Source organism: Nicotiana tabacum, chromosome 6, assembly GCF_000715075.1.
Source record: "Nicotiana tabacum cultivar K326 chromosome 6, ASM71507v2, whole genome shotgun sequence".
Taxonomy (NCBI): Eukaryota; Viridiplantae; Streptophyta; class Magnoliopsida; order Solanales; family Solanaceae; genus Nicotiana; species Nicotiana tabacum.
Genome location: NC_134085.1, coordinates 109,405,393 through 109,416,730, shown reverse-complemented (window position 1 = coordinate 109,416,730; position 11,338 = coordinate 109,405,393). Strand labels below are relative to the sequence as shown.

The 11,338-nt window shown below is 38.4% G+C and overlaps 1 pseudogene across 1 annotated transcript in view; it reads left to right on the top strand.

Annotated features, from left to right (window-relative positions):
* The first annotated feature begins 5,443 nt into the window (after window positions 1-5,443).
* Window positions 5,444-11,338, top strand: part of LOC142181702 (exocyst complex component SEC10b-like) — a 25,986-nt pseudogene continuing 20,091 nt past the window's right edge. Inside the window, exons 1-7 of the transcript XR_012710619.1 lie at window positions 5,444-5,628; window positions 5,734-5,972; window positions 6,058-6,132; window positions 6,495-6,596; window positions 6,950-7,000; window positions 7,117-7,222; window positions 8,783-8,902. The product of XR_012710619.1 is annotated as an exocyst complex component SEC10b-like (transcript). The remainder of the gene's footprint in view (window positions 5,629-5,733; window positions 5,973-6,057; window positions 6,133-6,494; window positions 6,597-6,949; window positions 7,001-7,116; window positions 7,223-8,782; window positions 8,903-11,338) is intronic.

Below are 11,338 nucleotides of genomic sequence, written 5' to 3'. Positions count from 1 at the left end.
TTATGAGCTAACTTCTTTTTCCTACAGCTTGTAGGTGTTAGCATGTACTGGATGCTCCTTATCAAAAAAAAAGCATGTACTGGATGCTATTGTTAATGAAATCTTATCGTAACTCATAAAAAAAAGAAAAAAAGGAACAGATATATGTCCCTGCTGTTGCGGAAGCCAAATGTATATAGTGTGAATAAGTCACAACTATTATACCAAAAATTATGACAGCCACCAAATAATAAATAAGACAATAAAGCAACAATAAAGGAAACACCAGAATTTACGAGGTTCGGCTAATTTTGCCTACTCCTCGGACACAACCAATATTTTATTCCACTCCAAAAATACAAGTGAAATAATACTAAAGAGAGAAGATACAAATGACTTAAACAGATGAGAAGGCAAATGAGAGGTGTATTTAAATCCTAAACATTAGGCCTTTTTTTATAGGGGGAAAATCCCCCCAACTTTTGTTTTCTCACCGATGTGGGACAAACATTTCTGCCAAACTTAACAAATCTCCACCTTGGCAAAATTTCACATCTTCAATTTTCTCTCAATAACAAATTTTGATTGTGTCTTCATCTTCAATCTTCAGTTTTCAACAATGTTGATCAAATTCAAACAATGTTGAAACTTGACCGCAGTCACCACCTTTGTCATCATATCAGCAGGATTCTCCGTAGTATGAATTTTCTTCACCGTGACTCCACCTTCTTCTATGATTTCTCGTACGAAATGATACCGAACATCAATATGCTTCGTCCTTGCATGATAAACTTGGTTCTTCGCTAATTGAATAGCACTTTGACTATTACAAAAAATTGTGATACCTTTTTGTTCAACACCAAGCTCCTTTAGCAATCCTTGAAGCCAAATTGCCTCCTTCACAGCCTCTGTAATAGCCATGTACTCTGCCTCTGTTGTAGACAAAGCAACTGTTGACTGCAAAGTAGATTTCCAACTAACTGGTGCCTTTGCAAAAGTAAACACATAACCAGTAGTTGATCTTCGTTTGTCCAGATCACCCGCAAAATCTGAGTCACAATATCCAACTACAGACTGATTGTCTTCCTGCTCAAAAACTAACCCGACATCTACAGTATTATGAATATACCGTAGAATCCACTTCACAGCTTGCCAATGCTCCTTCCCTGGATTGTGCATATATCTGCTAATAACTCCAACAGCTTGTGAAATGTCAGGCCTTGTGCAAACCATTGCATACATCAAGCTACCAACAGCATTTGCGTATGGTACCTTTGACATATACTCTCGTTCAGCTTCATCCATTGGCGACATAGTAGTACTTAGCTTAAAATGGGAAGCAAGTGGAGTACTAACTGGCTTAGTCTTGTCATCTATGCCAAAACGTTGAAGTACTCTCTTCAAATATTCCTTTTGAGATAAATAGAGTTTCTTTGAACGTCTATCTCTTATTATCTCCATGCCAAGAATTTTCTTTGCCTCACCTAGATCCTTCATCTCGAACTCCTTCTTCAGTTGAATCTTCAACTTATCAATTTCTTCCGAATTCTTGGAAGCTATCAACATATCATCAACATATAGGAGAAGATATACAAAGGAACCATCTTTAAGCTTGCGTAAATACACACAATGATCGTATTTGCTTCTCTTGTACCCTTGCCGCAACATAAACTCGTCAAATCGCTTGTACCATTGTCTAGAAGATTGTTTCAATCCGTACAATGATTTTTCAAGTTTGCACACCATATTTTCTTTTCCAGCAACTTTGAATCCTTCTGGCTGAGTCATGTAGATTTCCTCCTCCAAGTTTCCATGTAAAAACGCAGTTTTTACATCCATCTGAACTAGTTCCAAATCCAATTGTGCAACCAAAGCCAACATAATTCTAATGGAAGAATGTTTTACAACTGGAGAAAACACTTCATTATAATCAATTCCCTCCTTTTGAGCATATCCTTTGGCCACCAATCTTGCTTTGTAGCGAACATCTACTTGGTTAGGAAATCCTTCCTTCTTTGCAAATACCCATTTGCACCCAATTGCTTTCTTTCCCTTCGGGAGATTGACCAATCTCCATGTATGATTCTGATGAAGGGACTGTATTTCATCATTCATGGCAATCCTCCACTTATCTTCTTCTGAACTTTGGACAGCGTCTTTATAAGTAGTAGGAACATCATCAGCTACAATTGAGGTTGCACAAGCAACCGTCTCTATGAGACGAACAGGTTTCGTTATTGCTCTTTTTGGCCTACTGGTTGCTATTGATTCAAGTTGTTGTTGAGGTTCCTGAGTTGGAATCTCCTCTACTGGCTCTCCTTCCAGAGGGCAATCTTCATTTGTTTCCTCCTCTGCTTCTTGTGTAGGAAAAATAAATTTTCCCTCAAACTCCACCTGCTTAGAAGCACCTTTATTTTGTTTGGTATCTTCTGTTACCTTATTTACCATAGCAAATTCATCAAAGGTAACATCCCTGCTGAATTTTACTTTCTTTGTCATAGGACACCATAAGCGATATCCTTTGACTCCAGAAGTAATTCCCATAAAAATAGCCTTCTTTGCCCTTGGATCCAATTTTGACTCCGTCACATGATAATATGCAGTTGAGCCAAACACGTGCAAAGAGTTATAATCTACAGCAGGTTTTCCATACCATTTTTCAAATGGTGTCTTGCCATCAATAGCAGCACATGGTAGACGATTAATGAGGTGACATGCATATGTAATTGCCTCAGCCCAAAATTCTTTGCCCAAGCCAGCATTGGACAACATACACCGTACCTTCTCCAACAAGGTCCGGTTCATACGTTCTGCCACTCCATTCTGTTGTGGTGTATGTCTAACAGTGAAGTGTCGGACGATGCCATCATTTTCACAGACCTTATTGAAATGATCATTTTTGTATTCACCTCCATTGTCTGTGCGAATACACTTGATCCTCTTGCCTGTTTGATTCTCCACCATCGTCTTCCATTTGAGAAAAATTCCCAACACTTCATCTTTGCTCTTCATTGTATACACTCATACTCTTCGGGAAAAATCATCAACAAAGGTTACAAAATAGTGCTTCCCACCCAATGAAGGTGTTTTGGAAGGACCCCAAACATCAGAGTGTACATAATCCAAAATGCCTTTAGTATTATGGATCGTTGTACCAAATTTAACCCTTGTCTGTTTCCCTTTGACACAATGCTCACAAAACTCCAAGTTGCAAGCCTTGACTCCTTTTAACAATCCTTGATCTGATAGAGTTTTCAAGGATTTTCCTCCAGCATGTCCCAAGCGCATGTGCCATAGCTTGGTTGCTTCTGCCTCTTTGTCGTCACTGGATGTCACTGTCGCTGTCCCAATAACTGTACTGCCACAATAGCGGTACATATTATTATTCTTCCGATTAGCCTTCATTACCACTAGTGCACCGGAGCATACTCTCATCACTCCATTTTCTGCAATGATTTTAAACCCTTTTGATTCCAGGGCTCCCACAGAGATGAGATTCTTCTTCAAATCCGGTACATATCGAACATCTGTTAATGTTCTAATCATTCCATCATGGTTCCTTAATCGTATTGAACCAATGCCATATGAGGTAAGAGGGTTGTTATCCGCTGTGTGGATGACTCTATATTCTCCTTCTTGAAATTCCACAAACCAGTCCCTGTTGGGACACATATGATGGCTACAAGCCGAGTCCATCAACCATATGTCTGATGATGTTAATGACTCTGTTGTAACTAATGAGAAGTCTGAATCATCACAATCAGCTACATTTGAATCCATAATGGCCTTTCCATTGTTATGTTTGGCCTTATTCTTCAGCTTCGGACAGTCTTTCTTCCAGTGCCCTTTTTCTCGACAAAAGGCACATTCATCGTTGCTAGGTCTGGATCTTGACTTGGATCTTCCCTTCTTTGTCCTCGTTTGACTTTGAGGACGACCCCTCACAAATAGTGTTTCTCCTTCTCCGCCCTTCTGTTTTTCTCGCTTTCTTTGTTCATAGCTGTACAAAGTCGAACAAACTTCTCTGAGAGAAACTTCGTCATTTCCATGGAGTAGAGTAGTTTCAACATGCTCGTACTCATCAGGAAGTGACGCCAACAACATCAAGGCCAAGTCACCATCATCATAAGTTGTATCCATATTTTGCAAATATGTGACCAACTTATTGAAACTGGTGATATGTTCATTCATCGTGGTACCAGGAATATAGGTGAAGTGAAACAGTCTCTTCTTCATGTACAATTTATTTTGACTATTTTTCTTCAAAAATTTATCCTCCAGTGCTTTCCATAATTTACTTGCAGAAGTTTCCTTTGTGTATGGATATTTCTGCTCTCTAGCAAGGAAGGATCGAATGGTACCGCAAGCAACACGGTTGAGAATCTTCCAATCTTCTTCTCCAATAACATCTGGTTTCTTTTCTTCAATGGCCAGATCTAGCCCTTGTTGAAAAAGGACATCTAGAACCTCGCCTTGCCACATCCCAAAATGCCCGGACCCGTCAAAAATTTCTACCGCAAATTTCGCATTTGACACAATTCTTGTCATAAGCGAAGATGCCAATGATGACGTATTGTTGACACTTGATGTAGATTCTTCTTGTTTATTATCTCCCATATTTGACACAAATATTATTTAATAGCTGACGACACAAATCAAGATTATTTCCTTTCTAATGTAGAAGATCAGACTAAGCTGCAACCACAGAGCATACTCAGACAGAACCTTGACTCAGTTACCAAATCTTTTCTGATGTGGAAGATCATACTATGCTGCAACCACAGAGCATACTTAGACAGTACCTTGGCTCTGATACCAATTGTTGCGGAAACCAAATGTATATAGTGTGAATAAGTCACAACTACTATACCAAAAATTATGACAGCCACCAAATAATAAATAAGACAATAAAGCAACAATAAAGGAAACACCAGAATTTACGAGGTTCGGCTAATTTTGCTTACTTTTTGGACACAACCAATATTTTATTCCACTCCAAAAATACAAGTGAAATAATACTAAAGAGAGAAGATACAAATGACTTAAACAGATGAGAAGGCAAATGAGAGGTGTATTTAAATCCTAAACATTAGGTCTTCTTTTATATTTTTATATGAGGAAAATCCCCCAATTTTTATTTTGCCACTGATGTGGGACAAACATTTCTGCCAAACTTAACACCTGCTCCGTACAAGGTTAGTTTAGAGCAGATCCAATAGTTACTAGAAATGGCCAATACACACACTTACATCTCATCTGAGTTTTGAATTTTGAATGAAATTGCTGAATGTCTTGTGGCTTTTAGGTTTTTTAACATAATTTATACTTTTAGAAATTCACTTTTTTTGTTGCTACCTTTTTCTTCCTTGGTTGTCTATCCTATAGCTGTTGGTAAGGAACCAATGAGGACTGATCACAGTCTTGTGTTGTACACCACCAAATTTATGCTACTTTTTAGCTTAGTTATCCTGCTTGTCAAATGATTATAATCCAGTTTTTTAGCAAAGATGACGGATATAATTTCTGGTTCCATTTTCTTGTGACTCAGAATAGATGAGAGAGACTAGAGACGGAGTGAGGGTTGACATGTTTTCAAGTTCTGCATCTGCTGACTCTGATCTGCTTGTTCTTGACATAGATGATTTCAAGGTGACGCCTCAGATGCCATATAATGTGTATGGAAGATTATGCCAACTTAAGCTTTAGAAAGTTGGTAGTTAACTGACAGCAGCGTGTTTTACCCAATAAATGCAGGGGGAGTTCTCCTTTGATGGCTTGTTTGGTAACTTGGTGAAAGAGATATTACCTTCTTATCAAGAAGAAGAATCAGACGCAGCTGAAGGCCATGATGCTCTACCAAATGGGAATTTGCGGACACCACCAGATGCGGGAAAGTCAGCACAAGGAATGTCAAGTCCGTTATTCCTGAAGTTGATGATTTATTATCTTTATTTAAGAATTCGTGTAAACAACTGGTTGATCTCAGAAAACAGGTATAGTAAAGGATTATATGTGTATTCAGTGAGGTAATACTGTTTCTGAAGGTTTTTGATCTGATGCCTTCATATTTGATCAAAGATTGATGGGAAACTTAACAATCTTAAGAAGGAAGTTGCTGTCCAAGATACAACGCACCACAAGACACTTTCTGAGGTTAGTTCATTGGACTGTGGTCATTATAAGATGAAGTTATAGTTCTTTTAAGGGAACTCTTTTTTCTGGAAATAGTTTTGGGGATTAGCTCATTTTAGTGCAATCTGCTCCTTTAATGGAGTAAGTTTCTTGATAGAGCAAATAAATGACAAAGTGCTGCCGAGGTAACATTTTAAATCACACTATGTGGGGAATGTTTTCAATATACTTTTTAAATTTGTTTTATGAAAATGAGAATCGATCCACTTGGTCTGTTGTTGTCTCTTTCTTCACTTTGTACTTCTAGGGATATTAAAAAAAAGAGATGCTTTTTACCTAGATAAAGACCTCAGTTTAAGTTTGATGAAAAATGCAATGTGCAGCTGGAAAAAGGTGTAGACGGCTTGTTTGATAGCTTTGCACGGTTGGATTTGCGTATATCTAGTGTGGGTCAAACAGCTGCCAAAATAGGAGATCATCTACCGGTATAGCAGCTTAATTCCTTCTTTGCTTTTTGCAAGTCTTGTAAGCACTTGTTTTGATGCTTGATTAAGGTTAATTTCGTATGATGTTTTATGTGGAGTATAAACAATTGGTCAAATGAAAGTGTTTCGTTATGGCCAAGTGCAAGTTTGTTAGCTTCCAGAAATTCCACAGTATCCTTCCCCTTTTACTTTGCTTTCCTTCTACTAATAATGAAATGCCTACTTAGAGCAGAAAGAAAAAGAAATTTTTCCTTAAGACCTAACTCCATTAGTTTGTCCATGTTGATTAATTTCCTGAGCTGTTTAATGCTGTTAGTATGTCCAATATCTACTGAATCTCTGTTTGTGTCCAGAGTGCAGATGCTCAGAGAGAAGTTGCTAGTCAGACAATAGAGCTCATAAAGGTAAACTTTTCATGACTAGCTTCGTGCATTCGGCAAAATAATCCTTGCATGTAGGGCTATTCTAGTTTCTATCCTCATTTGGAAACTGACAGTGTAAGTTGCTTTCCATTTCATAGTACTTGATGGAGTTCAATAGCAGTCCAGGAGACCTGATGGAACTTTCTCCGTTGTTCTCTGATGATAGTCGTGTTGCTGAAGCTGCTTCGATTGCTCAAAAATTAAGTAAGATCCATATGCTTCCTTAATATTCTATGTGGTAAACATCATGCTTTTTTTACCTAAAAATTCTTTTACCATGATAAATTTGAGCTGTCAATTGTAAAGTCCAACTCCTTACACTTATTACCTTGTAGCCAATGTATAAAGTAAGATGTATCATGGGATAAAAGAAGAAGAATCCCGGGATAAAATGTGGGATTATTTAAGATCGTGTTTGTGTGGATGTTGTTTTTCTGGTATAAGAAATCTTGGGATTAGTTATACCACAATTTGGGTATTATTTTTACACCACATTCAATATAGGATAACAATTCTGGGATAGCTAATCCCCGGGCAAAACAACCAAATGATAAAAGTGCCCCTCTCCAAAGCTCTTCTCCCAAAGTCCTTTAAGAAGGTCAAGATTAAAATTGGTATGACAGTTTATCCTAGTTTATCTATTATAAAACCAAACACAGGTTTTATATCATATCCCATATATCCCTTTTTTAATCCAAAGAAATCAAACATCTATTGAAAAAAGTATATCCTCTAAATAATCCCATTATTATATGATTCCCCTATAATAATCCCCAACATTATAATCCCGGTATGACTTGCAAACCAAATGACCCTTAAAATTAGCTGCTTCTGAGTTTTAAGCCTCTGTATCATAATCATATGTCATTTGGCTTTTATCTGTAGTCTTATTAATAATACAGTTTATACAGTTGGCTTCCGATGTGGAGTTGTTATATCAGTGTCTTGAACCTAATCTCTGTATTCTCTATGTATCTCGTCTTTCCTCATTATTTCCTGTTCAGTTCCCTATTTTAGTTTTCAGCTATGCCCCGAGCAGCCTGGAGCTGGGTCCTCTTTTTCCTGTCTAGACCCTGATTTAGATATTTTCCTTCCTTGACTAAGCAAAGCTAACACATTGTCTCCTCATGAGGTTTTCATTGACATAACATCTTGTATCTCTATATTTTAATCTCATAATCATGCAGGAAACTTTATGAACTTCAAATGTTTTGGCCGGTGCCATAAAATGTGTAGCGGCTCGCATTCTTTACATGTTTTCCATTACTCAGGAACATATCATATGTATGACAAATGACATAGCAGAATAGCTGACGCGAATATCCTGCTGCTCTGTGCCCGTTCTAAATTCTTTTTTGAGGGCTAGGAGGGGCATTTGAGAGTGGTTTGGTTTGACCGTTGGATTTTGCGTGTCCCAGTCAATGACCAATTGTCTTGATCACTATTCATTCTCCTCATCGCTTGTTTTACTTTAGACCTAGGTTTTTAATATCTTAAATGTACTGATGCATGCACTTTGCACAATGTTCGTTTCCATTTGAGGAGGATATCTTATCCTTCATTTCTGTGTTGTTCCTCTTTAGATAAAACAAATGGACTCTACACTGAACTCTTTGTTGGTATACAAGAGTGTAACAATATTGTATTTTCTGGCTGCAGTTACGTTCAACAATATTTTTCAAGGGATTTTCATGTTAGCACTTATTTTCTTCTTTTTCCGAAGATTTTTATAAAGATTATCTTTTGACATCTATACTATTTCAGGATCATTTGCTGAGGATGATATTGGAAGACAAAGCATGACTATCTCATCAGCTGTTGGTAATGCAACTGCGAGTAGAGGGCTGGAAGTTGCTGTTGCCAACCTCCAAGAATACTGCAATGGTACAAAATTAGCAACTTATTTATCTATATACCACTTCTACTTGTTGTATTTTGTTAGAGCTGTAAGACGGACTTTAAGGATCTCAAATCCTGCAATTGATGTTTCTTCTGCAGGGTAAATAATTTTATTAACGGAAAAGGGTCAAATATATCCCTCTACTTTCATAAATTGTTTAATTATATCCTCCGTTATACTATCCACCTCTCAGCGCCCTTACTGTTACACTTTGGGGCCAGATATACCCTTATTTTGCTTATTTTAGACGGAGTGCCACGTGTCACTACCAGATTAAATTGACCCATCCCCTTTTTCCTAACCCGGTTCACTCAAAAAATCCACTACCCGACCCAAAGTCCACCCTCACAGCTTCTCTCTCTCACCTCTTTTCCTCCTCTCTTCTCCCTCGCCTCACTGTGATTTCTTCTGAAACCCATCAATTCAATGCTTAAAATAGTTAATACAAACTGTAACATTGTTCTACTATCGTCTCTCTCCGGTGACAAATCTTTGCAAGTCTATTGTCCTACTATTAATTAGAAATAATGCTAAGCATGGACATAAAACCAGTATGTATAACCCTATTTTTCCTGGACATATCACATTGGGAACATCGTTCCAATGCTTAGGCTAAACCAAAATTTTCAAACACAGTACTTATTCCCGCTCTCTAATTGCAAAATCAAGATTCAAGCTCTCTTAATATCTAACAGTGGAGACTATTTCGAATTCAAATTTCAATAAGCAGCTAAATGACTCAAGCTCTCAGTCTGCTCCCTAAGCCTTCGAATAGTGCTCCTTACGGTAACATTGCTAGCAATGTTCAATGTGTAACCACCACCAGCTTTCACTTGGCTGCAGTCTTTGCAACCTCAAACATCAACAACTTTCCTCTTGACGGATTTGATAAAGAAAAGGAAAACATGAGAAAAGAGAGCAATGACTCGCCAGAAAAATGTATTTCCGGTCAGATCCAGTAAAATTTGGAGCCGAAACTTTCAGATCTCCGGTCTCTTGTATGTATTTCTCCAGATCTCTGTGTAAATGTGTTTGTAGGTATAGAGAAAGGGGAAGAAAAAGTGCGAGGTGACAAATCTAAAGGTTCTCCATGGTTTCTGGTGAGTTCGCTGGTGGACATTCCGCCATGGTTACAACAGTGAGAAGAGAGGAGGAAAAGAGGTGAGAGGGAGAAGCAATGGGGTGGACTTTGGGCCGGGTAATGTGTTTTTTTTAAGTGAATCGGGTTAGAAAAAAGAAAGGGATGGGTCAATTAATCTGGTAGTGACACGTGGCACTCCATCTAAAATAAGGGTATATCTGGCCCCAAAGTGTAACCATAGGGGCTCTGAGAGGTGGATAGTATAACGGAGGGTATAATTAAACAATTTATGAAAGTAGAGAGATATATTTGACACTTTTCCGTTTTATTAATGATGGAGAATTTCCGTATACAAGTCGTACACAAATAATAGAGAACCGACACACTCCATCTTCTATTATAGGAAATTCTTGGGTGCAGCGAAAAGATACTAGCGTTCAGACGATCTCCTGTTCCTCTCTTTCCTACATGAGGGCTAATGGAACAACATCCCATGCCTTCAGTCTTCTTTTCCTCCTTCTAAAAGCTCCATTGTGTAATGCCTCCTTCACTGTTCCCGTCATCACCCGCTGTACTTCAAACCAATCTAGAACCACCCACCAGAAATGTGCAGCCACCTGACAATTTAACGGAAGATGGTCTACGTCTTCACCCAAATATATGCACATGGTACACCAATTGATATAAGTGATCCCTATCTCTCAGGTTTTCTGCTGTTAGTATCACTCCCCCTTGCTGTGAACCACGTGAAGAGACAAACCTTCATAGACGCCCTTGGGACCCGAATTGACAGGTGTGGGAAGCTCGACTTCTCTCTCACTAACTTTGGTAGTCAGACTTAACTATGAATAGACAATCCCTGCTCCCCCCCCCACACACACACACCCCACTAATCTGATATTGCTTCTGGTGCATGCTGCCTGCACAGTAGCTCGACCAGGTTTTGAAATTCCCCTATCTCTCAATCTTGAAGGTTGCTTCTAAATCTCATCCCAATGAACTCCCCCTCTCCCATCCCAAGTGTCATACAAATTTGTTGGACTGTCAACTCTATATGGCACAAAACTAAATGTTGTGAAAGGCAAGCCTCAACTCGCCCTCTCCAATTTCTATTCTATTTAATGAGATGGCCTGTTTGAAGGTAGCATGTATTCAGTGGATTAATCTAGGTGTCTTGCAAGTTGGCCTAGATACTACTGACATCAATACGGAAATAAAAGACAAGGTGTGTGTGTGTGTGTGTATATATATATGCTAGTACGGACCCCTTATAAGCCAGAATTGATGTAGCTAAGAGTGCTGGTGTTTTTATTGAAGAATTACCCAACAAAATTGACTG